At 47.2% G+C, this 27230-nt stretch overlaps 1 pseudogene; it reads left to right on the top strand.

Annotated features, from left to right (window-relative positions):
- Nucleotides 1–612: 612 nt before the first annotated feature.
- Nucleotides 613–27230, top strand: part of LOC135532567 (serine/threonine-protein kinase SMG1-like) — a 90939-nt pseudogene continuing 64321 nt past the window's right edge.

Raw genomic sequence — 27230 nt, 5'->3', positions numbered from 1 at the left:
GCTCTACTTTAGACCAGGACCCAATAGCACCCTATTCCCTATGTAGTGCACTACTTTAGACCAGGACCTCTCCCCACCCTATTCCCTATGTAGTGCACTACTTTAGACCAGGACCCAATAGCACCCTATTCCCTATGTAGTGCACTACTTTAGACCAGGACCTCTCCCCACCCTATTCCCTATGTAGTGCACTACTTTAGACCAGGACCCAATGGCACCCTATTCTCTCTATACTACTACTACTTGGGGTTAGTGTTCCCTCCATATTACAACTCCATATTACAACGCTTGTTAAAGGAACTTGACCACCTGTGCTAATTAGCCATCTACTGTGCTCCTAACACCTGTGTGTAAGCTAAGGGGGAGAGTAGTTTAGTCAGCTGTATGGATCTGTGCTAAACTGCTCCTCCTCTCCTCTCTCCCGCTCTCCCCTCTCCCGCTCTCTCCTCTCCTGCTCTCCCGCTCTCTCCTCCTCTCTCGCTGTCTCCTCTCCTCCTCTCTCGCTGTCTCCTCTCCTCCTCTCTCGCTGTCTCCTCTCCTCCTCTCTCGCTGTCTCCTCGTCTCCTCTTCTCTCGCTCTCTCCTCCTCTCTCGCTGTCTCCACCCCCTCCAGGAGGATATGAAGCTGCAGGAGGGTTCAGTGATGATACTTTTGGTTGGAAGTCGTTGGGGCAAGAGTTGAGGATCAACGATGCGACCGCCGATTTGACCACTTTTCAGCAGCATGGAAACCGTGCTTTAGCTTCTAAGGACATGAGGAAATCCCACGGTGAGTATTTAGTATACACCAGGGGCTGTCGTCAGACCTCTCCCCCCTGGGGGCTGTCGTCAGACCTCTCCCCCCTGGGGGGCTGTCGTCAGACCTCTCCCCCTGGGGGCTGTCGCCAGACCTCTCCCCCCTGGGGGCTGTCGTCAGACCTCTCTCCCCCTGGGGGCTGTCGTCAGACCTCTCCCCCCTGGGGGCTGTCGCCAGACCTCTCCCCCCTGGGGGCTGTCGTCAGACCTCTCTCCCCCTGGGGGCTGTCGTCAGACCTCTCTCCCCCTGGGGGCTGTCGTCAGACCTCTCCCCCCTGGGGGCTGTCGTCAGACCTCTCCCCCCTGGGGGCTGTCGTCAGACCTCTCCCCCTGGGGGCTGTCGTCAGACCTCTCCCCCCCCCGGGGCTGTCCGTCAGACCTCTCCCCCTGGGGCTGTCGTCAGACCTCTCCCCCCCTGGGGCTGTCGTCAGACCTCCCCCTGGGGCTGTCGTCAGACCTCTCCCCCCTGGGGGCTGTCGTCAGACCTCTCCCCCGGGGGCTGTCGTCAGACCCTCCCCACCCTGGGGGCTGTCGTCAGACCTCTCCCCCCTGGGGGCTGTCGTCAGACCTCCCCCTGGGGGCTGTCGTCAGACCTCTCCCCCCCCGGGGCTGTCGTCCAGACCCCTCCCCCTGGGGGCTGTCGTCAGACCTCTCCCCCCTGGGGGCTGTCGTCAGACCTCTCCCCCTGGGGGCTGTCGTCAGACCTCTCCCCCTCCCCCTGGGGCTGTCGTCAGACCTCTCCCCCCTGGGGGCTGTCGTCAGACCTCTCCCCCCTGGGGGCTGTCGTCAGACCCTCCCCCCTGGGGGCTGTCGTCAGACCTCTCCCCTCCTGGGGCTGTCGTCAGACCTCTCCCCCCGGGGCTGTCGTCAGACCTCTTCCCCCTGGGGGCTGTCGTCAGACCTCTCCCCCCGGGGGCTGTCGTCAGACCTCTCCCCCCCCTGGGGGCTGTCGTCAGACCTCCCCCCTGGGGGCTGTCGTCAGACACCTCCCCCGCCCTGGGGGCTGTCGTCAGACCCTCCCCAGTCTTAATAACCCGATTCACCTCGTCAAGGTCTTGATGATTAGTTGACCAGTTGAATCAGGTGCTGTGGAATAGATCCCAGGAGTGTCTGGGGCTTCTGAGGGTTTGGAGATCACTACCTGGTTCTCTTAGATATAATGGCAAAACTGCTGAATTCTATTTCTGATCACCATTTCCTCTCTCCATTCCCCTCTTTCAATCTCTTTCTCCATCTCTTTACATCCCACCCACTCTCCCCTCTTTTCCTGTTTTTCCATCCCTCTCCCTGCCCCCCCCCCCTTACAGACAGAGGGATGTCTCACTCTGATGAGTCTCGCCTGTCCAACCTCCTGCGCCGTGTGTCCCGTGAGGAGGACAGGGACCGCCGGCTGGCCACTGTCAGACAGCTCCGGGAGTTCATCACTCACTCTGACAACAAAGTGGTGAGGTCATCGATCATATCTACAGTTGAAGTGGGAAGTTCTACATACACTTAGGTTGGAGTCCATTAAAACTAGTTTTTCAACCACTCCACAAATGTCTTAAACTATAGTTTTGGCAAGTCGGTTAGGACATCTAGTTTGTACATGACACAAATAATTTTTCCAACAATTGTTTACATACAGATTATTTCACTTATAATTCACTATATCACAATTCCAGTGGGTCAGAAGTTTACATGCACTAAGTTGACTGTGCCTTTAAACAACTTGGAAAATTCCAGAAAATGATGTCATGGCTTTGGAAGCTTCTGATAGGCTAACATCATTTGAGTCAATTGGAGGTGTACCTGTGGATGTATTTCAAGGCCTACCTTCAAACTCAATGCCTCTTTGCTTGACATCATGGGAAAATCAAAAGAAATCAGCCCAAGACCTCAGAATGTTTTTTTGTAGACCTTCACAAGTCTGGTTTATCCTTGGGAGCAATTTCCAAACGCCTGAAGGTACCACGTTAATCTGTTTAAACAATAAGTACGCAAGTATAAACACCATGGGACCACGCAGCCGTCATACCGCTCAGGAAGGAGACGCGTTCTGTCTCCTAGAGATGAACGTACCTTGGTGCGAAAAGTGCAAATCAATCCCAGAACAACAACAAAGGACCTTGTGAAGATGCTGGAGGAAACAGGTACAAAAGTATCTATATCCACAGTAAAAACGAGTCTTATATCGACATAACCTGAAAGGCCGCTCAGCAAGGAAAAAGCCACTGCTCCAAAACCGCCATTAAAAAGCAAGACTACCGTTTGTAACTGGAGATGGGGACAACGATCGTACTTTTTGGAGAAATGTCCTCTGGTCTGATGAAATAAAACTGTTTTGCCATAATGACCATGGTTATGTTTGGAGGGGAAAGGGGGAGGGGCTTGCAAGCGGAATTCACCATCCCAACCGTGAAGCATGGGGGTGGCAACATCATGTTGTGGGGGTGCTTTGCTGCAGGAGGGACTGGTGCACTTCACAAAATAGATGGAATCATGAGGGAGGAAAATTATGTGGATATATTGAAGCAACATCTCAAGACATCAGTCATGAGGGTAAAGCTTGGTCGCAAATGGATCTTCCAAATGGACAATGACCCCAAGCATACTTCCAAAGGTGTGGCAAAATGGCTTAAGGACAACAAAGTCAAGGTGTTGGAGTGGTTATCACAAAGCCCTGACCTCAATCCTATAGAAAATATGTGGACAGAACTAAAAAAGCGTGTGCGAGCCAGGTCTACAAACCTGACTCAGTTACACCAGCTCTGTCAGGAGGAATGGGCCAAAATTCACCCAATTTATTATGGGAAGCTTGTGGAAGGCTACCGAAACGTTTGACCCAAATTAAACAATTTAAAGGCACAGCTACCAAATGCTAATTGAGTGTATGTAAACTTCTGACCCACTGGGAATGTGATGAATGAAATAAATAAATCTGAAATAAATCATTCTCTCTATTATTATTCTGACTTAAAATAAAGTGGTGATCCTAAGACATGGTATTTTTACTAGGATTAAATGTCAGGACTTGTGAAATATTGAGTTTATGTATTTGGCTAATGTGTATGTAAACTTCCAACTTCAACTGATCTATCTATCAGTGGTGAGGTCATCAATCATGTCCATCTACCTGGGTAGTTTATCACTCACTCTGACCACGTCAGTGGTGAGGTTGATCTGTCTGTTTTTCAATCAATCGATTGACCCCAGTAAAGAGTAGTGCACTACTGTAGGCCCCGGCTAGTGCACTACTGTAGGCCCCGGCTAGTGCACTACTGTAGGCCCCGGCTAGTGCACTACTGTAGGCCCGGCTAGTGCACTATTATAGGCCCCGAGTAGTGCACTACTGTAGGCCCCGGGTAGTGCACTACTGTAGGCCCCGGGTAGTGCACTACTGTAGGGGCTGTGTTTACTGGGGGTAGTGGTGGTGCAGCTCCACTGTAGAACTGTGTTCTCTCCCTGTTTGACACTGATTGTGTTCCACTCTCTCGCCCTTCTCTCTCTCTCTCAACCTCTCTCTCTCGGCCCTCCCCCTTTTCTCTCTCTCATCTCTCTCGGCCCTCCCCTTCTCTCTCTCTCTCGGCCCTCCCCTTTTCTCTCTCTCATCTCTCTCGGCCCTCCCCCTTTTTCTCTCTCTCTCTCTCTCGGCCCTCCCCCTTCTCTCTCTCTCTCTCGGCCCTCCCCTTTTCTCTCTCTCATCTCTCTCGGCCCTCCCCTTTTCTCTCTCTCATCTCTCTCGGCCCTCCCCCTTCTCTCTCTCTCGGCCCTCCCCCTTTTCTCTCTCTCTCTCTCCCTCCCCCTCTCTCTCTCTCTCTCGGCCCTCCCCCTTTTTCTCTCTCTCTCTCGCCCTCCCCCTTCTCTCTCTCTCCCTCCCCCTTCTCTCTCTCTCTCTCTCTCTCCCTCCCCCTTCTCTCTCTCTCCCTCCCCCTTCTCTCTCTCTCGGCCCTCTCTCTCTCTCTCTCTTGCCCTCCCCCTTCTCTCTCTCTCTCTCTCTCTCTCTCCCTCCCCCTTCTCTCTCGGCCCTCCCTCTCTCGTCCTCTCTCCCACCAGGCCCTGGTGAAACAGTTGGATACGATCCTCAGTACCCTGAATGATATTTTGAATGAAAGGTAAGAGGAAGTTCCCCATCAGAGCCAAAGTGTCTCCATCTGAAATGGCCCCCTGTTCCCTGTATAGTACAGTACTTCTGACCAGGTCATGTCTCTGGTCTTTATGTCTCTGGTCCTGCATGTCTCTGGTCTTTATGTCTCTGGTCTTTATGTCTCTGGTCTCTGCTCCTGCATGTCTCTGGTCTTTATGTCTCTGGTCTTTATGTCTCTGGTCTTTATGTCTCTGGTCTTTATGTCTCTGGTCTTTATGTCTCTGGTCTTTATGTCTCTGGTCTTTATGTCTCTGGTCTTTATGTCTCTGGTCTCTGCTCCTGCATGTCTCTGGTCTTTATGTCTCTGGTCTTTATGTCTCTGGTCTTTATGTCTCTGGTCTTTATGTCTCTGGTCTTTATGTCTCTGGTCTTTATGTCTCTGGTCTATATGTCTCTGGTCTATATGTCTCTGGTCTTTATGTCTCTGGTCTTTATGTCTCTGGTCTTTATGTCTCTGGTCTTTATGTCTCTGGTCTTTATGTCTCTGGTCTTTATGTCTCTGGTCTTTATGTCTCTGGTCTTTATGTCTCTGGTCTATATGTCTCTGGTCTATATGTCTCTGGTCTATATGTCTCTGGTCTATATGTCTCTGGTCTATATGTCTCTGGTCTATATGTCTCTGGTCTATATGTCTCTGGTCTATATGTCTCTGGTCTATATGTCTCTGGTCTATATGTCTCTGGTCTATATGTCTCTGGTCTATATGTCTCTGGTCTATATGTCTCTGGTCTATATGTCTCTGGTCTATATGTCTCTGGTCTATATGTCTCTGGTCTATATGTCTCTGGTCTATATGTCTCTGGTCTATATGTCTCTGGTCTATATGTCTCTGGTCTTTATGTCTCTGGTCTTTATGTCTCTGGTCTCTGCTCCTTCATGTCTTCTGGTCTCTGCTCCTTCATGTCTCTGCTCCTTCATGTCTCTGCTCCTTCATGTCTCTGCTCCTTCATGTCTCTGCTCCTTCATGTCTCTGGTCTTTATGTCTTCTGGTCTTTATGTCTTCTGGTCTCTGCTCCTGCATGTCTCTGGTCGTCTCTCTCCATAGTCTTCAGCAGGGATGGGCAACAACAGTTGTTTTTGGTAACTCCGTCAGGTTCTCAACTTACTGTTGAGAGAGAAATGTGGCTGTGCAGTAGATCAATTAGCTCATGTCAGCAAAATAGTTTTTGGATTGGCAAGTTGGTGTGATGGCCAGCGATCTGAACGTGTAGTTAACATGGTTGAATTACCGACTGGCATGGGCCCCATTTGATCATCAGTTATCATAGTAAAAACTGGAAAAGGAGGGAGGGGGGGGCTTTAGTTATGTACTTCAGGACCTGCATCTAATTTATGGTCTAACAGGCCAAACTGATCCCTCCTCATCCAGAGAAATGAGATGGTTATTGTTCCGCTGGTTAGGGCCGGGTGATATGACCTAGTGATCATGTACATGTATGTTTCCAACGTGTGGACGGTTCACCATGTCTCTAACTTTATGCTTGGGGCCCCCGAGTGGCGCAGCCGTCTAAGGCCCTGCATCTCAGTGCTAGGGGAGTCACTACAGTCCTTGGTTCGATTCCATACTGTATCACAGTGGTCTAAGGCCCTGCATCTCAGTGCTAGAGGAGCCACTACAGACCCTGGTTCCAGTCCAGACTGTTTCACAGCGGTCTAAGGCCCTGCATCTCAGTACTGGAGGAGCCACTACAGACCCTGGTTCCAGTCCAGGCTGTATCACAGCGGTCTAAGGCCCTGCATCTCAGTACTGGAGGAGCCACTACAGTCCCTGGTTCTCAATACTAGAGGGGTCACTACAGGCCCTGGTTCGATTCCAGGCCGTGTCACAACTGGCCGTGATGGAGAGTCCTGTACGACGGGGCACAGTTGGCCCAGCGTCGCCCAGGTTCGGGTTCGACCGGGGTGGGCCGTCATTGTAATGAAGAATTAGTTCTGATCTGACTTGCCTTGTTAAATAAAAACATCGACGTGTCGTCGGTGCGTGATTTAAAGATCCACACACAGCATTTCAAACAGTCAGAATTAATCTAATGAATTCAGGGCTTGTGTAATTAAACCTAGGTTAAATACAAGCCTTCCGCAAGACCCACTAATCATTTAATGATTTAATTAAAAAAATTGTTTAACCTGCTTTTCTGCAATAGGACTTGAAAGCCAGATCAGTGACAAGTCTATGAAAAATGCCTTTTTTTTTTTTTTTTTTTTTTTTTTTTTTTTTTTTTTTTTTTTTAGTAAATAGTTCTAAGCAGATGACTTCATAATGGACATCCACTAATAATGACTGTCTTCTGGTAGCAGACGCTACAGACCACGACCACAGATCTCATCAACGATCTCTGCAGCATAAGCCCACGTGCTGGTCCTAATAGGTCGAGACAACCTGGATCTGGTCGCTTGTTAACAAGCTGGAACAGTTGAACTGCTATGAATACACCCTCCTGTCTGTCTCCAACTGTTCAACAGTCTGGTCACTTCCTTTTTGATGTTGTAGTCAAGTGGCCCACCTGGATAAGATGTTTCTCTCTCAGAATGAGAACGAGTTGCCAATTCCTTCTATAAACTGTGTTTTATGCTCATTGCACATTTATAAAACACAGACTAGACAGCTGGTATGACAGACTAGACAGCTGGTATGACGGACTAGACAGCTGGTATGACAGACTAGACAGCTGGTATAAGACTAGACAGCTGGTATAACAGACTAGACAGCTGGTATAACAGACTAGACAGCTGGTATGACGGACTAGACAGCTGGTATAAGACTAGACAGCTGGTATAACAGACTAGACAGCTAGTATAACAGACTAGACAGCTGGTATGACAGACTAGACAGCTGGTATGACAGACTAGACAGCTGGTATGACAGACTAGACAGCTGGTATAACAGACTAGACAGCTGGTATAACGGACTAGACAGCTGGTATAACGGACTAGACAGCTGGTATAACGGACTAGACAGCTGGTATGACGGACTAGACAGCTGGTATAAGACTAGACAGCTGGTATAACAGACTAGACAGCTAGTGTAACAGACTAGACAGCTGGTGTGACAGACTAGACAGCTGGTATAACAGACTAGACAGCTGGTATAGCAGACTAGACAGCTGGTATAGCAGACTAGACAGCTGGTATGACAGACTAGACAGCTGGTATGACAGACTAGACAGCTGGTATGACAGACTAGACAGCTGGTATGACAGACTAGACAGCTGGTCTGACAGACTAGACAGCTGGTGTAACAGACTAGACAGCTGGTATAACAGACTAGACAGCTGGTGTAACAGACTAGACAGCTGGTGTAACAGACTAGACAGCTGGTGTAACAGACTAGACAGCTGGTGTGACAGACTAGACAGCTGGTGTGACAGACTAGACAGCTGGTGTGACAGACTAGACAGCTGGTGTGACAGACTAGACAGCTGGTGTGACAGACTAGACAGCTGGTATGACAGACTAGACAGGTGTTATGACAGACTAGACAGCTGGTATGACAGACTAGACAGCTGGTATGACAGACTAGACAGCTGGTGTGACAGACTAGACAGCTGGTATGACAGACTAGACAGCTGGTATGACAGACTAGACAGCTGGTATGACAGACTAGACAGCTGGTATGACAGACTAGACAGCTGGTATAACAGACTAGACAGCTGGTATAACAGACTAGACAGCTGGTATGACAGACTAGACAGCTGGTATAACAGACTATAACAGACTAGACAGCTGGTATAACAGACTAGACAGCTGGTATAACAGACTATAACAGACTAGACAGCTGGTATAACAGACTATAACAGACTAGACAGCTGGTATAACAGACTATAACAGACTAGACAGCTGGTGTGACAGACTAGACAGCTGTTATGACAGACTAGACAGCTGGTATGACAGACTAGACAGCTGGTATGACAGACTAGACAGCTGGTATGACAGACTAGACAGCTGGTATAACAGACTATAACAGACTAGACAGCTGGTATAACAGACTATAACAGACTAGACAGCTGGTGTAACAGACTATAACAGACTAGACAGCTGGTGTAACAGACTAGACAGCTGGTATGACAGACTAGACAGCTGGTATGACAGACTAGACAGCTGGTATAACAGACTATGACAGACTAGACAGCTGGTATAACAGACTAGACAGCTGGTATAACAGACTATAACAGACTAGACAGCTGGTATAACAGACTATAACAGACTAGACAGCTGGTGTAACAGACTAGACAGCTGGTATAACAGACTAGACAGCTGGTGTAACAGACTAGACAGCTGGTGTAACAGACTAGACAGCTGGTGTAACAGACTAGACAGCTGGTGTAACAGACTAGACAGCTGGTGTAACAGACTAGACAGCTGGTGTAACAGACTAGACAGCTGGTATGACAGACTAGACAGCTGGTATGACAGACTAGACAGCTGGTATAACAGACGAGACAGCTGGTATAACAGACGAGACAGCTGGTATAACAGACGAGACAGCTGGTATAACAGACGAGACAGCTGGTATAACAGACGAGACAGCTGGTATAACAGACGAGACAGCTGGTATAACAGACGAGACAGCTGGTATAACAGACTAGACAGCTGGTGTAACAGACTAGACAGCTAGTATAAGACCAGACAGCTGGTATAACAGACTAGACAGCTAGTATAAGACCAGACAGCTGGTGTGACAGACTAGACAGCTGGTATGACAGACCAGACAGCTGGTATGACAGACCAGACAGCTAGTATAAGACTAGACAGCTGGTATAACAGACTAGACAGCTGGTATGACAGACTAGACAGTTGGTATGACAGACGAGACAGCTGGTATGACAGACGAGACAGCTGGTATGACAGACTAGACAGCTGGTATGACAGACTAGACAGCTGGTATGACAGACTAGACAGCTGGTATAAGAATAATTTTGCGCGCCCAATTTTTCAGTTTTTGATTTGTTAAAAAAGTTTGAAATATCCAATAAATGTCGTTCCACTTCATGATTGTGTCCCACTTGTTGTTGATTCTTCACAAAAATACAGTTTTATATCTTTATGTTTGAAGCCTGAAATGTGGCAAAAGGTCGCAAAGTTCAAGGGGGCCGAATAGCCTTCATTTCTAGAGGCCATGTTTAGATGGGTGTTAAATGGAAACCAGTCTTCATTTCTAGAGGCCATGTTTAGATGGGTGTTAAATGTAAACCAGCCTTCATTTCTAGAGGCCATGTTTAGATGGGTGTTAAATGGAAACCAGCCTTCATTTCTAGAGGCCATGTTTAGATGGGTGTTAAATGGAAACCAGCCTTCATTTCTAGAGGCCATGTTTAGATGGGTGTTAAATGGAAACCAGACTTCATTTCTAGAGGCCATGTTTAGATGGGTGTTAAATGGAAACCAGACTTCATTTCTAGAGGCCATGTTTAGATGGGTGTTAAATGGAAACCAGCCTTCATTTCTAGAGGCCATGTTTAGATGGGTGTTAAATGGAAACCAGTCTTCATTTCTAGAGGCCATGTTTAGATGGGTATTAAATGGAAACCAGCCTTCATTTCTAGAGGCCATGTTTTGATGGGTGTTAAATCCAGACAATGTAGACCTTTTTAAATGTTTTAGGATCTTTGTCAGGTTGTATGTTGGTTTGTACTGACTCTCCTGTCTCTCCGCTCTCTCTCCTCTCTCTCTCCTGTCTCTCCTCTCTCTCTCCTCTCTCTCCCCTGCCTTTCCTCTCTCTCTCTCCCCTGCCTCTCCTCTCTCTCTCTCTCCCCTGCCTCTCCTCTCTCTCCCCTGCCTCTCCCTCTCTCTCCTCTCTCTCCCCTGCCTCTCCTCTCTCTCTCTCCCCTGCCTCTCTCTCTCTCTCTCTCTCCCCTGCCTCTCTTCTCTCTCTCTCCCCTGCCTCTCCCTCTCTCTCTCTCTCTCTCTCCCCTGCCTCTCCTCTCTCTCTCTCTCCCCTGCCTCTCCCTCTCTCTCTCTCTCCTGCCTCTCCTCTCGCTCTCCCCTGCCTCTCCCTCTCTCTCTCTCTCTCTCTCTCTCCCCTGCCTCTCCCTCTCTCTCCCCTGCCTCTCCTCTCGCCTCTCCCCTGCCTCTCCTCTCTCTCTCTCTCTCCCCTGCCTCTCCTCTCGCTCTCCCCTGCCTCTCCTCTCTCTCTCTCTCCCCTGCCTCTCCTCTCTCTCTCTCTCCCCTGCCTCTCCTCTCGCTCTCCCCTGCCTCTCCCCTGCCTCTCCTCTCTCTCTCTCCCCTGCCTCTCCCTCTCTCTCTCTCCCCTGCCTCTCCTCTCTCTCTCTCTCTCGCTCTCCCCTGCCTCTCCTCTCTCTCTCTCTCTCTCTCCCCTGCCTCTCCTCTCTCTCTCCCCTGCCTCTCCTCTCGCTCTCCCCTGCCTCTCCTCTCTCTCTCTCTCTTTCTCTCCCCTGCCCTCCTCTCTCTCTCTCTCCTGCCTCTCCTCTCTCTCTCTCTCTCCCCTGCCTCTCCCCCTCTCTCTCTCTCCCCTGCCTCTCCTCTCGCTCTCCCCTGCCTCTCCCCTGCCTCTCCTCTCTCTCTCTCCCCTGCCTCTCCTCTCTCTCTCTCCCTGCCTCTCCCTCTCTCTCTCTCTCTCTCTCTCTCTCTCCCCTGCCTCTCCTCTCTCTCTCCCCTGCCTCTCCTCTCGCTCTCCCCTGCCTCTCCTCTCTCTCTCTCTCTTTCTCTCCCCTGCCTCTCCTCTCTCTCTCTCTCTCTCTCTCTCTCTCTCTCTCTCCCTGCTCTCCTCTCTCTCTCTCCCTCTCCCCTGTAGCAGTAAGCTGCTGTCAGAGCTGCGTCAGGAAGCAGCGGTATGCCTGGGTCTCCCTGTGCACCGCTCTGAGCTATGAAACAGAGCGCATCTTCAAGTGGATGTTTGTCAAGTTCAGCTCCAGCACCCGGGACGAGGTCAGGCTGCTGTACCTGGTGGCAGCGTACCGAGCCCTGGAGGCAGCCGGGGAGAGGAAGGCCTTCTCACCTGTCATGCAGGTAGGAGGAACCAGGGCCCTGTTCATAGTGTCTCACAGTAGGAGGAACCAGGGCCCTGTTCATAGTGTCTCACAGTAGGAGGAACCAGGGCCCTGTTCATAGTGTCTCACAGTAGGAGGAACCAGGGCCCAGTTCATAGTGTCTCACAGTAGGAGGAACGAGGGTCCTGTTCATAGTGTCTCACAGTAGGAGGAACCAGGGCCCTGTTCATAGTGTCTCACAGTAGGAGGAACCAGGGCCCTGTTCATAGTGTCTCACAGTAGGAGGAACCAGGGCCCAGTTCATAGTGTCTCACAGTAGGAGGAACCAGGGTCCTGTTCATAGTGTCTCACAGTAGGAGGAACCAGGGCCCAGTTCATAGTGTCTCACAGTAGGAGGAACGAGGGTCCTGTTCATAGTGTCTCACAGTAGGAGGAACCAGGGCCCTGTTCATAGTGTCTCACAGTAGGAGGAACCAGGGCCCTGTTCATAGTGTCTCACAGTAGGAGGAACCAGGGCCCTGTTCATAGTGTCTCACAGTAGGAGGAACCAGGGCCCTGTTCATAGTGTCTCACAGTAGGAGGAACCAGGGCCCAGTTCATAGTGTCTCACAGTAGGAGGAACCAGGGCCCTGTTCATAGTGTCTCACAGTAGGAGGAACCAGGGCCCTGTTCATAGTGTCTCACAGTAGGAGGAACCAGGGCCCTGTTCATAGTGTCTCACAGTAGGAGGAACCAGGGCCCTGTTCATAGTGTCTCACAGTAGGAGGAACCAGGGCCCAGTTCATCATGTCTCACAGTAGGAGGAACCAGGGCCCAGTTCATCATGTCTCACAGTAGGAGGAACCAGGGCCCTGTTCATAGTGTCTCACAGTAGGAGGAACAAGGGCCCTGTTCATAGTGTCTCACAGTAGGAGGAACCAGGGCCCTGTTCATAGTGTCTCACAGTAGGAGGAACCAGGGCCCAGTTCATAGTGTCTCACAGTAGGAGGAACGAGGGTCCTGTTCATAGTGTCTCACAGTAGGAGGAACCAGGGCCCAGTTCATAGTGTCTCACAGTAGGAGGAACCAGGGCCCTGTTCATAGTGTCTCACAGTAGGAGGAACCAGGGCCCTGTTCATAGTGTCTCACAGTAGGAGGAACCAGGGCCCTGTTCATAGTGTCTCACAGTAGGAGGAACCAGGGCCCTGTTCATAGTGTCTCACAGTAGGAGGAACCAGGGCCCAGTTCATAGTGTCTCACAGTAGGAGGAACCAGGGCCCTGTTCATAGTGTCTCACAGTAGGAGGAACCAGGGCCCTGTTCATAGTGTCTCACAGTAGGAGGAACCAGGGCCCTGTTCATAGTGTCTCACAGTAGGAGGAACCAGGGCCCTGTTCATAGTGTCTCACAGTAGGAGGAACCAGGGCCCTGTTCATAGTGTCTCACAGTAGGAGGAACCAGGGCCCTGTTCATAGTGTCTCACAGTAGGAGGAACCAGGGCCCTGTTCATAGTGTCTCACAGTAGGAGGAACCAGGGCCCTGTTCATAGTGTCTCACAGTAGGAGGAACCAGGGCCCAGTTCATAGTGTCTCACAGTAGAGGAACCAGGGCCCAGTTCATCATGTCTCACAGTAGGAGGAACCAGGGCCCTGTTCATAGTGTCTCACAGTAGGAGGAACCAGGGCCCTGTTCATAGTGTCTCACAGTAGGAGGAACCAGGGCCCAGTTCATAGTGTCTCACAGTAGGAGGAACCAGGGCCCTGTTCATAGTGTCTCACAGTAGGAGGAACCAGGGCCCAGTTCATAGTGTCTCACAGTAGGAGGGCTGACTTGGGATCAGTTTGACCTTTTTAAGATCACAATGAATAAGATGACTTTGACGGGGGGGTGCCTGATCCTAGATCAGCACTCGTACCCTGATACGTTTTTGTTATAAGGCCCAGGGTTGTTGTTAGGGACGGTTCCGTTGAGAGAGGGGCCGGGTGGGTGACTGACCGTCTGTGGCGGCCATGTTTTGTGTCAGCTGGTGATGAGTAGCCTGCAGTCCATCCTGGAGAACCTGGACACGCCGGAGCTGCTGTGTCAGAGCGTACCCGCTGCATCCTGCAGGTGGCCCGCTGCTACCCACACGTCTTCAGCACCAACTTCAGAGTGAGTGGTAACACACACACACACACACGCCTTCAGCACCAACTTCAGAGTGAGTGGTCACACACACACACACACACACACACACACACACACACACACACACACACACACACACGTCTTCAGCACCAACTTCAGAGTGAGTGGTCACACACACACACACACACACACACACACACACACACACACACACACACACACACGTCTTCAGCACCAACTTCAGAGTGAGTGGTCACACACACACAACACACTCATGCGCCAACTTCAGACGTCAAATGTGAGCATCTGGTGGTGTTTTTTCTGTCTCCTACTGCCTGGCTCGCTCCCCCTCTCTCTCTACCTTGTCTCCTACTGCCTGGCTCGCTCCCTCTCTCTCTACCTCGTCTCCTACTGCCTGGCTCGCTCCCTCCTCTCTACCTTGTCTCCTACTGCCTGGCTCGCTCCCTCTCTACCTCGTCTCCTACTGCCTGGCTCGCTCCATCTCTCTCTACCTCGTCTCCTACTGCCTGGCTCGCTCCATCTCTCTCTACCTCGTCTCCTCCCTGCCTGGTTCTCTCCTCTCTCTACCTCGTCTCCTACTGCTTGGCTCGCTCCCTCTCTCTCTACCTCGTCTCCTACTGCCTGGTTCTCTACCTTGTCTCCTACTGCCTGGCTCGCTCCATCTCTACCTTCTCTCCTACTGCTTGGCTCGCTCCCTCTCTCTCTACCTCGTCTCCTACTGCTTGGCTCGCTCCCTCTCTCTCTACCTCGTCTCCTACTGCCTGACTCTCTCCCTCCCTCTCTACCTCGTCTCCTCCTGCGTGGTTCTCTCCTCTCTCTCTACCTCTGTCTCCTACTGCCTGGTTCTCTCCTCTCTCTCTACCTCGTCTCCTACTGCCTGGTTCTCTCCCTCTCTCTCTACCTCTGTCTCCTATTGCCTGGTTCTCTCCCTCTCTCTCTACCCCGTCTCCTACTGCCTGGTTCTCTCCCTCTCTCTCTACCTCGTCTCCTACTGCCTGGTTCTCTCCCTCCTCTCTACCTCGTCTCCTACTGCCTGGTTCTCTCCTCTCTCTCTACCTCGTCTCCTACTGCCTGGTTCTCTCCTCTCTCTCTACCTCGTCTCCTACTGCCTGGTTCTCTCCCTCTCTCTCTACCTCGTCTCCTACTGCCTGGTTCTCTCCTCTCTCTACCTCGTCTCCTACTGCCTGGTTCTCTCCCTCTCTCTCTACCTCGTCTCCTCCTGCCTGGTTCTCTCCCTCTCTCTACCTCGTCTCCTCCTGCCTGGTTCTCTCCCTCCCTCTCTACCTCGTCTCCTCCTGCCTGGTTCTCTGTCTCTACCAGCAGGTCTTCTTAATGTCCCCCAGAGTGGTCTACAGTGAAGTATGTGTGTTGTGTTGACCTTGCCTGTTGTGTGTGTGGTAGGATACGGTGGATATCTTGGTGGGCTGGCACATTGACCACACACAGAAACAGTCTCTGACTCAGCAGGTCTCAGGTGAGTAGACACACACGTTTTCCATCTTCCTGTTAGTATAGATTATAATCGGACTTCAGTGGGGTTGGACAGATTTCTGCACGTCTGTAGTGGACATCAGTGTATGTTTTACACCAGGCTTGTCACGTGGATCCAATCGGGACTGTGCGGGTGGTTTGAGTTAAACTCCATATAGTTTAAATGGATTAAAGCCAAATGGGAACTGATTATGGACCGATATTCATAGTTTATTGGCAGTCAAGGACCATCAAATTCAAAACACACTATCAATAGTGGAGTCGTCCTGGAAATGGACTGCAAGGAGATAAATAAAAAAAAATGGAGTGCAGCCGTCCGGACCTCTCTGAACACCGAATACGGACCCCGGGGCAAAATGAGTTGGACCCCTCTGGTTTTACACTAGTCAACTGTGTGTCAACTGTGTGTGAACTGTGTGTGAACTGTGTGTGAACTGTGTGTGAACTGTGTGTGAACTGTGTGTGAACTGTGTGTGAACTGTGTGTGAACTGTGTGTGAACTGTGTGTGTGTGTGAACTGTGTGTGTGTGAACTGTGTGTGTGTGTGAACTGTGTGGGTGTGTGTGAACTGTGTGTGTGAACTGTGTGTGTGTGTGTGTGTGTGTGAACTGTGTGTGTGTGTGTGTGAACTGTGTGTGTGTGTGTGAACTGTGTGTGTGTGAACTGTGTGTGTGTGAACTGTGTGTGTGTGTGTGCAGGCTGGCTGCAGAGCCTGGAACAATTCTGGGTAGCAGACCTGACCTTCTCCACCACGCTGTTGGGACAGTTTCTAGAGGACATGGAGGCCTACGCAGAGGTCAGTAACACACACACACACACACACACGTAGAATAAGTCTAGGGGTTTAACGCCACAACAACATGTAGAATAAGTCTAGGGGTTTAACACCACAACAACATGTAGAATAAGTCTAGGGGTTTAACACCACATGTAGAATAAGTCTAGGGGTTTAACATGTAGAATAAGTCTAGGGGTTTAACACCACATGTAGAATAAGTCTAGGGGTTTAACACCACATGTAGAATAAGTCTAGGGGTTTAACACCACATGTAGAATAAGTCTAGGGGTTTAACACCACAACAACATGTAGAATAAGTCTAGGGGTTTAACACCACAACAACATGTAGAATAAGTCTAGGGGTTTAACACCACATGTAGAATAAGTCTAGGGGTTTAACACCACATGTAGAATAAGTCTAGGGGTTTAACACCACACGTAGAATAAGTCTAGGGTTTAACGCCACAACAACATGTAGAATAAGTCTAGGGGTTTAACACCACAACAACATGTAGAATAAGTCTAGGGGTTTAACACCACATGTAGAATAAGTCTAGGGTTTAACATGTAGAATAAGTCTAGGGTTTAACACCACATGTAGAATAAGTCTAGGGGTTTAACACCACATGTAGAATAAGTCTAGGGGTTTAACACCACATGTAGAATAAGTCTAGGGGTTTAACACCACATGTAGAATAAGTCTAGGGGTTTAACACCACATGTAGAATAAGTCTAGGGGTTTAACACCACATGTAGAATAAGTCTAGGGGTTTAACACCACATGTAGAATAAGTCTAGGGGTTTAACACCACATGTAGAATAAGTCTAGGGTTTAACACCACATGTAGAATAAGTCTAGGGGTTTAGAATAAGTCTAGGGGTTTAACACCACATGTAGAATAAGTCTAGGGGTTTAACACCACATGTAGAATAAGTCTAGGGTTTAACACCACATGTAGAATAAGTCTAGGGTTTAACACCACATGTAGAATAAGTCTAGGGGTTTAACACCACATGTAGAATAAGTCTAGGGGTTTAACACCACATGTAGAATAAGTCTAGGGGTTTAACACCACATGTAGAATAAGTCTAGGGTTTAACACCACATGTAGAATAAGTCTAGGGGTTTAACACCACATGTAGAATAAGTCTAGGGGTTTAACACCACATGTAGAATAAGTCTAGGGTTTAACACCACATGTAGAATAAGTCTAGGGGTTTAACACCACATGTAGAATAAGTCTAGGGGTTTAACACCACATGTAGAATAAGTCTAGGGGTTTAACACCACATGTAGAATAAGTCTAGGGTTTAACACCACATGTAGAATAAGTCTAGGGGTTTAACACCACATGTAGAATAAGTCTAGGGTTTAACACCACATGTAGAATAAGTCTAGGGGTTTAACACCACATGTAGAATAAGTCTAGGGGTTTAACACCACATGTAGAATAAGTCTAGGGGTTTAACACCACATGTAGAATAAGTCTAGGGTTTAACACCACATGTAGAATAAGTCTAGGGGTTTAACACCACAACCACATGTAGAATAAGTCTAGGGGTTTAACACCACAACCACATGTAGAATAAGTCTAGGGGTTTAACACCACAACAACATGTAGAATAAGTCTAGGGGTTTAACACCACAACATGTAGAATAAGTCTAGGGTTTAACGCCACCACAACATGCAGAATAAGTCTAGGGGTTTAACACCACATGCAGAATAAGTCTAGGGGTTTAACACCACAACAACATGCAGAATAAGTCTAGGGGTTTAACACCACAACAACATGTAGAATAAGTCTAGGGGTTTAACACCACAACAACATGTAGAATAAGTCTAGGGGTTTAACACCACAACAACATGTAGAATAAGTCTAGGGGTTTAACACAACAACAACATGTAGAATAAGTCTAGGGGTTTGACACCACAACAACATGCAGAATAAGTCTAGGGGTTTGACACCACAACAACATGTAGAATAAGTCTAGGGTTTAACACCACAACAACATGTAGAATAAGTCTAGGGGTTTAACACCACAACAACATGTAGAATAAGTCTAGGGGTTTAACACCACAACAACATGTAGAATAAGTCTAGGGGTTTAACACCACAACAACATGTAGAATAAGTCTAGGGGTTTAACACCACAACAACATGTAGAATAAGTCTAGGGGTTTAACACCACAACATGTAGAATAAGTCTAGGGTTTAACACCACCACAACATGTAGAATAAGTCTAGGGGTTTAACACCACCACAACATGTAGAATAAGTCTAGGGTTTAACACCACCACAACATGTAGAATAAGTCTAGGGGTTTAACACCACCACAACATGTAGAATAAGTCTAGGGGTTTAACACAACAACATGTAGAATAAGTCTAGGGGTTTAACACAACAACATGTAGAATAAGTCTAGGGGTTTAACACAACATGTAGAATAAGTCTAGGGGTTTAACACCACCACAACATGTAGAATAAGTCTAGGGTTTAACACCACCACAACATGTAGAATAAGTCTAGGGGTTTAACACCACCACAACATGTAGAATAAGTCTAGGGGTTTAACACCACCACAACATGTAGAATAAGTCTAGGGGTTTAACACAATATGTAGAATAAGTCTAGGGTTTAACACAACATGTAGAATAAGTCTAGGGGTTTAACACCACAACAACATGTAGAATAAGTCTAGGGTTTAACACAACATGTAGAATAAGTCTAGGGGTTTAACACCACAACAACATGTAGAATAAGTCTAGGGGTTTAACACAACATGTAGAATAAGTCTAGGGGTTTAACACCACAACAACATGTAGAATAAGTCTAGGGGTTTAACACCACAACAACATGTAGAATAAGTCTAGGGGTTTAACACAACAACATGTAGAATAAGTCTAGGGGTTTAACACAACAACATGTAGAATAAGTCTAGGAGTTTAACACCACAACAACATGTAGAATAAGTCTAGGGGTTTAACGCCACCACAACATGTAGAATAAGGGGTTTGAATACTTCCTGTTGCAGGGGAACATGTTGGTGTCGCTGACATCCTGTTGTATTAACATTACATTTGAAACATCATGAACAAATCTATGGACTTCCTGTCCCACGTTGTCTCCAGGACCTGGGTCACGTGGGTTCTGGCGAGGCGGTAGACGAGGACATCCCTCCTCCCACGGTGTCTCTGCCCAAACTGGCCGCCCTGCTGAGGGTGTTCAGCACCGTGGTGCGCTGCATCGGACAGCGCTTCAACCCCATTAGAGGACCGCCCATCACACAGGCATACGTCTCTGATGTACGGAGAGACACACACACACACACACCCATCACACAGGCATATGTCTCTGATGTACGGAGAGAAACACACACACACACACACACACACACCCATCACACAGGCATACGTCTCTGATGTACGGAGAGACACACACACACTCAGGCATACGTCTCTGATGTAAGGGGAGACACACACACACACACACTCAGGCATACGTCTATGATGTAAGGAGAGACACACACACACACACATACACACACACTCAGGCATACGTCTCTGATGTAAGGAGAGACACACACACACACACTCAGGCATACGTCTCTGATGTAAAGAGAGACACACACACACACACACACACACACACTCAGGCATACGTCTCTGATGTAAGGAGAGACACACACACACACACTCAGGCATACGTCTCTGATGTAAGGAGAGACACACACACACACACACACACACACACTCAGGCATACGTCTCTGATGTAAGGGGAGACACACACACACACACACACACACACTCAGGCATACGTCTCTGATGTAAAGAGACACACACACACACACACACACACACACACACACACACTCAGGCATACGTCTCTGATGTAAGGAGAGACACACACACACACACACACTCAGGCATACGTCTCTGATGTAAGGGAGACACACACACACACACACACACACTCAGGCATACGTCTCTGATGTAAGGAGAGACACACCCCCATCACATCCATCACAGGCATACGTCTCTGTAAGGCGAGATGGGGAGAAAGACACACACAGACTCTCATAATTAACCAGGCATATGTCACATATCATTTGTTCCCAACACAACCTTACCTACTCCCTCTCTCCTTCCTCCCTCTACTCCTCTCTCCTTCCTCCCTCTACTCCCTCTCTCCTTCCTCCCTCTACTCCCTCTCTCCTTCCTCCCTCTACTCCCTCTCTCCTTCCTCCCTCTACTCCCTCTCTCCTTCCTCTCCCTCTACTCCCTCTCTCCTTCCTCCCTCTACTCCCTCTCTCCTTCCTCCCTCTACTCCCTCTCTCCTTTCTCCCTCTACTCCCCTCTCTTTCCTCCCTCTACTCCCTGTCCTTACTCCCTCTCTCCTTCCTCCCTCTACTCCCTCTCTCCTTCCTCCCTTTCTCCAGGTTTTGAACCGGGTGTTGGCGTGTGTGTCGACGGCCAAGCAGGTGTTGTTCTCTGAGCCGGTGTTGACGGCGGGGAACGAGTGTGTGTGTGTCCTGCTGGTGAGCTTGGAGCCGTCCGCACAGCTGACCGACGCCGTCATCACCTACGGTCTGGACCAGCTGGATGCCTGCCGGGCCTGTGGCCCAGAGTACAGCCTGGCCGTCCTCGGCCTCATCACATTGGTAAGAACTGGTTCTAATACTGGTTTGCATTCGACCGGGGACTGTTTTAATACGGCCGGGGACTGTTTTAATACGGCCGGGGACTGTTTTAATACGGCCGGGGACTGTTTTAATACGGCCGGGGACTGTTTATACCTGTTTTATATGGCCGAGGACAGGTTTATACTGCCGAGGACAGGTTTATAAGGCCGGGGACTGTTTTATACCTGTTTTATACGGCCGAGGACTGCTTTATACGGCCGAGGACTGTTTATACCTGTTTTATATGGCCGAGGACAGGTTTATACGGCCGAGGACAGGTTTATACGGCCGAGGACAGGTTTATACGGCCGAGGACAGGTTTATACGGCCGAGGACAGGTTTATACGGCCGAGGACAGGTTTATACGGCCGAGGACAGGTTTATACGGCCGAGGACTGGTTTATACCTGTTTTATACGGCCGAGGACAGGTTTATACGGCCGAGGACTGGTTTATACGGCCGAGGACTGGTTTATACGGCCGAGGACTGGTTTATACGGCCGAGGACTGGTTTATACGGCCGAGGACTGGTTTATACGGCCGAGGACGAATGTTTCCTCAAACAGCAAATTTCAGGTCTTGTGAGCGGGAAACTTGAATGCTGCGTCAATATAGGCCTACATTCTGAAACATGTTGACAATTTTGTGCATGTCTGCCCGAATGCAGAGAACTGGTTGGGCATTCAACGTGTTGCCTCTCCTAATAATAACCCCATATCGATTATCTGCTTCTAATGGTCTCTCCTCTCTCTCTCTGTGTGTTGTAGATTGTGGACCAGATCAACACTAAGCTTCCAGCGTGGTTTGTGGAGAAGCTGCTGGCTCCCACATCACAGCTCCTGGAGCTACGCTTCAACAGGGACAGAGAGGTGGGTGTGTTTGTCAGGGATGTGACAAATGGAAACACGTTCTTGACTTTTAAACTGCCGTTTTCAAGTTAAAACGATAAGAAAAATGTGTATAATTGTGACCTATGGGGCTAATGAAGTTCCATCTACCACAGCCATAGGCTGAATCTCAAACCCAACACTTGGGCCCCTAAGCCCTTTATCGAGTGGCCACTTGCTGTTGTGTTCGATAGTGATCATTTGAGTCTGCAAGAGTTTTGCCAAAAGGAGCATTGAGACGATGCACACTAATGTCACTGATGTTTTTTAAATTTTATTTTACCTTTATTTAACCAGACAAGTCAGTTAAGAACAAATTCTTATTTTCAATGACGGCCGAGGAACAGTGGGTTAACTGCCTGTTCAGGGGCAGAACGACAGATTTGTACCTTGTCAGCTCGGGGTTTGTTAGCTAGCTAAGGATGTTGGGCTCTGATGAACATATTTAATGTTAGCTAGCTAAGGATGTTGGGCTCTGATAAACACAGAGATGTCATGTTAGCTAGCTAAGGATGTTGGGCTTTGATAAACACAGATGTAATGTTAGCTAGCTAAGGATGTTGGGCTCTGATAAACACAGATGTAATGTGAGCTAGCTAAGGATGTTGGGCTCTGATAAACACAGATGTAATGTGAGCTAGCTAAGGATGTTGGGCTCTGATAAACACAGATGTGATGTTAGCTAGCTAAGGATGTTGGGCTCTGATAAACAGATGTAATGTTAGCTAGCTAAGGATGTTGGGCTCTGATAAACACAGATGTAATGTGAGCTAGCTAAGGATGTTGGGCTCTGATAAACAGATGTAATGTTAGCTAGCTAAGGATGTTGGGCTCTGATAAACACAGAGATGTAATGTTAGCTAGCTAAGGATGTTGGGCTCTGATAAAACATATGTAATGTTAGCTAGCTAAGGATGTTGGGCTCTGATAAACACAGATGTAATGTTAGCTAACTAAGGATGTTGGGCTCTGATAAACAGAGAGATGTAATGTTAGCGAGCTAAGGATGTTGGGCTCTGATAAACAGAGATGTAATGTTAGCGAGCTAAGGATGTTGGGCTCTGATAAACAGATGTAATGTTAGCTAACTAAGGATGTTGGGCTCTGATAAACACAGATGTAATGTTAGCTAACTAAGGATGTTGGGCTCTGATAAACAGATGTAATGTTAGCTAACTAAGGATGTTGGGCACTGATAAACACAGATATAATGTTAGCTAACTAAGGATGTTGGGCTCTGATAAACACAGATGTAATGTTAGCTAACTAAGGATGTTGGGCTCTGATAAACAGATGTAATGTTAGCTAGCTAAGGATGTTGGGCTCTGATAAGCACAGATGTAATGTTAGCTAACTAAGGATGTTGGGCTCTGATAAACAGAGAGATGTAATGTTAGCGAGCTAAGGATGTTGGGCTCTGATAAACAGAGATATGTAATGTTAGCTAACTAATGATGTTGGGCTCTGATAAACAGAGATATGTAATGTTAGCTTGCTAAGGATGTTGGGCTCTGATAAACAGATGTAATGTTAGCTAGCTAAGGATGTTGGGCTCTGATAAACAGAGATGTAATGTTAGCTAGCTAAGGATATTGGGCTCTGATAAACAGAGAGATGTAATGTTAGCGAGCTAAGGATGTTGGGCTCTGATAAACAGAGATGTAATGTTAGCTAGCTAAGGATGTTGGGCTCTGATAAACAGATGTAATGTTAGCTAGCTAAGGATGTTGGGCTCTGATAAACAGAGAGATGTAATGTGAGCTAGCTAAGGATGTTGGGCTCTGATAAACAGATGTAATGTTAGCTAGCTAAGGATGTTGGGCTCTGATAAACAGATGTAATGTTAGCTAGCTAAGGATGTTGGGCTCTGATAAACAGATGTAATGTTAGCTAGGTAAGGATGTTGGGCTCTGATAAACAGATGTAATGTGAGCTAGCTAAGGATGTTGGGCTCTGATAAACAGAGAGATGTAATGTTAGCTAGCTAAGGATGTTGGGCTCTGATAAACACAGATGTAATGTTAGCTAACTAAGGATGTTGGGCTCTGATAAACAGATGTAATGTTAGCTAGCTAAGGATGTTGGGCTCTGATAAACAGATGTAATGTTAGCTAACTAAGGATGTTGGGCTCTGATAAACAGATGTAATGTTAGCGAGCTAAGGATGTTGGGCTCTGATAAACAGAGAGATGTAATGTTAGCTAGCTAAGGATGTTGGGCTCTGATAAACAGATGTAATGTTAGCTAGGTAAGGATGTTGGGCTCTGATAAACAGATGTAATGTTAGCGAGCTAAGGATGTTGGGCTCTGATAAACAGATGTAATGTTAGCTAGGTAAGGATGTTGGGCTCTGATAAACAGATGTAATGTTAGCTAGCTAAGGATGTTGGGCTCTGATAAACAGAGAGATGTAATGTTAGCAAGCTTAGTATGTTGGGCTCTGATAAACAGATGTAATGTTAGCTAACTAAGGATGTTGGGCTCTGATAAACAGATGTAATGTTAGCTAGGTAAGGATGTTGGGCTCTGATAAACAGATGTAATGTTAGCTAGCTAAGGATGTTGGGCTCTGATAAACAGATGTAATGTTAGCTAACTAAGGATGTTGGGCTCTGATAAACAGATGTAATGTTAGCTAACTAAGGATGTTGGGCTCTGATAAACAGATGTAATGTTAGCTAACTAAGGATGTTGGGCTCTGATAAACAGATGTAATGTTAGCTAACTAAGGATGTTGGGCTCTGATAAACAGAGAGATGTAATGTGAGCTAGCTAAGGATGTTGGGCTCTGATAAACAGATGTAATGTTAGCTAACTAAGGATGTTGGGCTCTGATAAACAGATGTAATGTTAGCTAACTAAGGATGTTGGGCTCTGATAAACAGATGTAATGTTAGCTAACTAAGGATGTTGGGCTCTGATAAACAGATGTAATGTTAGCTAACTAAGGATGTTGGGCTCTGATAAACAGATGTAATGTTAGCTAACTAAGGATGTTGGGCTCTGATAAACAGAGAGATGTAATGTTAGCTAACTAAGGATGTTGGGCTCTGATAAACAGAGAGATGTAATGTGAGCTAGCTAAGGATGTTGGGCTCTGATAAACAGATGTAATGTTAGCTAGCTAAGGATGTTGGGCTCTGATTAACATATGTAATGTTAGCTTGCTAAGGATGTTGGGCTCTGATAAACACAGATGTGATGTTAGCTAGCTAAGGATGTTGAGCTCTGATAAACACAGATGTAATGTTAGCAAGCTTAGTATGTTGGGCTCTGATAAACAGATGTAATGTTAGCTAACTAAGGATGTTGGGCTCTGATAAACAGATGTAATGTTAGCTAGGTAAGGATGTTGGGCTCTGATAAACAGATGTAATGTTAGCTAGCTAAGGATGTTGGGCTCTGATAAACAGATGTAATGTTAGCTAACTAAGGATGTTGGGCTCTGATGAACATATTTAATGTTAGCTAGCTAAGGATGTTGGGCTCTGATAAACACAGAGATGTCATGTTAGCTAGCTAAGGATGTTGGGCTTTGATAAACACAGATGTAATGTTAGCTAGCTAAGGATGTTGGGCTCTGATAAACACAGATGTAATGTGAGCTAGCTAAGGATGTTGGGCTCTGATAAACAGATGTAATGTTAGCTAACTAAGGATGTTGGGCTCTGATAAACAGATGTAATGTTAGCTAGGTAAGGATGTTGGGCTCTGATAAACAGATGTAATGTTAGCTAGCTAAGGATGTTGGGCTCTGATAAACAGATGTAATGTTAGCTAGCTAAGGATGTTGGGCTCTGATAAACAGAGAGATGTAATGTTAGCTAACTAAGGATGTTGGGCTCTGATAAACAGATGTAATGTTAGCTAACTAAGGATGTTGGGCTCTGATAAACAGATGTAATGTTAGCTAGCTAAGGATGTTGGGCTCTGATAAACAGATGTAATGTTAGCTAACTAAGGATGTTGGGCTCTGATAAACAGATGTAATGTTAGCGAGCTAAGGATGTTGGGCTCTGATAAACAGAGAGATGTAATGTTAGCTAGCTAAGGATGTTGGGCTCTGATAAACAGATGTAATGTTAGCTAGGTAAGGATGTTGGGCTCTGATAAACAGATGTAATGTTAGCTACTAAGGATGTTGGGCTCTGATAAACAGATGTAATGTTAGCTAGGTAAGGATGTTGGGCTCTGATAAACAGATGTAATGTTAGCTAACTAAGGATGTTGGGCTCTGATAAACAGATGTAATGTTAGCTAACTAAGGATGTTGGGCTCTGATAAACAGAGAGATGTAATGTTAGCTAACTAAGGATGTTGGGCTCTGATAAACAGAGATGTAATGTGAGCTAGCTAAGGATGTTGGGCTCTGATAAACAGATGTAATGTTAGCTAGCTAAGGATGTTGGGCTCTGATTAACATATGTAATGTTAGCTTGCTAAGGATGTTGGGCTCTGATAAACACAGATGTGATGTTAGCTAGCTAAGGATGTTGAGCTCTGATAAACACAGATGTAATGTTAGCAAGCTTAGTATGTTGAGCTCTGATAAACACAGATGTAATGTTAGCAAGCTTAGTATGTTGGGCTCTGATAAACAGATGTAATGTTAGCTAACTAAGGATGTTGGGCTCTGATAAACAGATGTAATGTTAGCTAGGTAAGGATGTTGGGCTCTGATAAACAGATGTAATGTTAGCTAGCTAAGGATGTTGGGCTCTGATAAACAGATGTAATGTTAGCTAACTAAGGATGTTGGGCTCTGATAAACAGATGTAATGTTAGCTAACTAAGGATGTTGGGCTCTGATAAACACAGATGTAATGTTAGCTAACTAAGGATGTTGGGCTCTGATAAACAGATGTAATGTTAGCTAACTAAGGATGTTGGGCTCTGATAAACACAGATGTAATGTTAGCTAACTAAGGATGTTGGGCTCTGATAAACAGATGTAATGTTAGCTAGCTAAGGATGTTGGGCTCTGATAAACAGATGTAATGTTAGCTAGCTAAGGATGTTGGGCTCTGATAAACAGATGTAATGTTAGCTAGGTAAGGATGTTGGGCTCTGATAAACAGATGTAATGTTAGCTAACTAAGGATGTTGGGCTCTGATAAACAGATGTAATGTTAGCTAACTAAGGATGTTGGGCTCTGATAAACAGAGAGATGTAATGTTAGCTAACTAAGGATGTTGGGCTCTGATAAACAGAGAGATGTAATGTGAGCTAGCTAAGGATGTTGGGCTCTGATAAACAGATGTAATGTTAGCTAGCTAAGGATGTTGGGCTCTGATTAACATATGTAATGTTAGCTTGCTAAGGATGTTGGGCTCTGATAAACACAGATGTGATGGGCTCTGATAAAGTAATACGTAACTGAACGAAGTACAAGTAGATTT

This window comes from Oncorhynchus masou, unplaced genomic scaffold, assembly GCF_036934945.1.
Source record: "Oncorhynchus masou masou isolate Uvic2021 unplaced genomic scaffold, UVic_Omas_1.1 unplaced_scaffold_1910, whole genome shotgun sequence".
Taxonomy (NCBI): domain Eukaryota; kingdom Metazoa; phylum Chordata; class Actinopteri; order Salmoniformes; family Salmonidae; genus Oncorhynchus; species Oncorhynchus masou.
The sequence above is the reverse complement of the archived record's forward strand: the minus strand, read 5'-3'. Positions and strand labels throughout refer to the sequence as shown.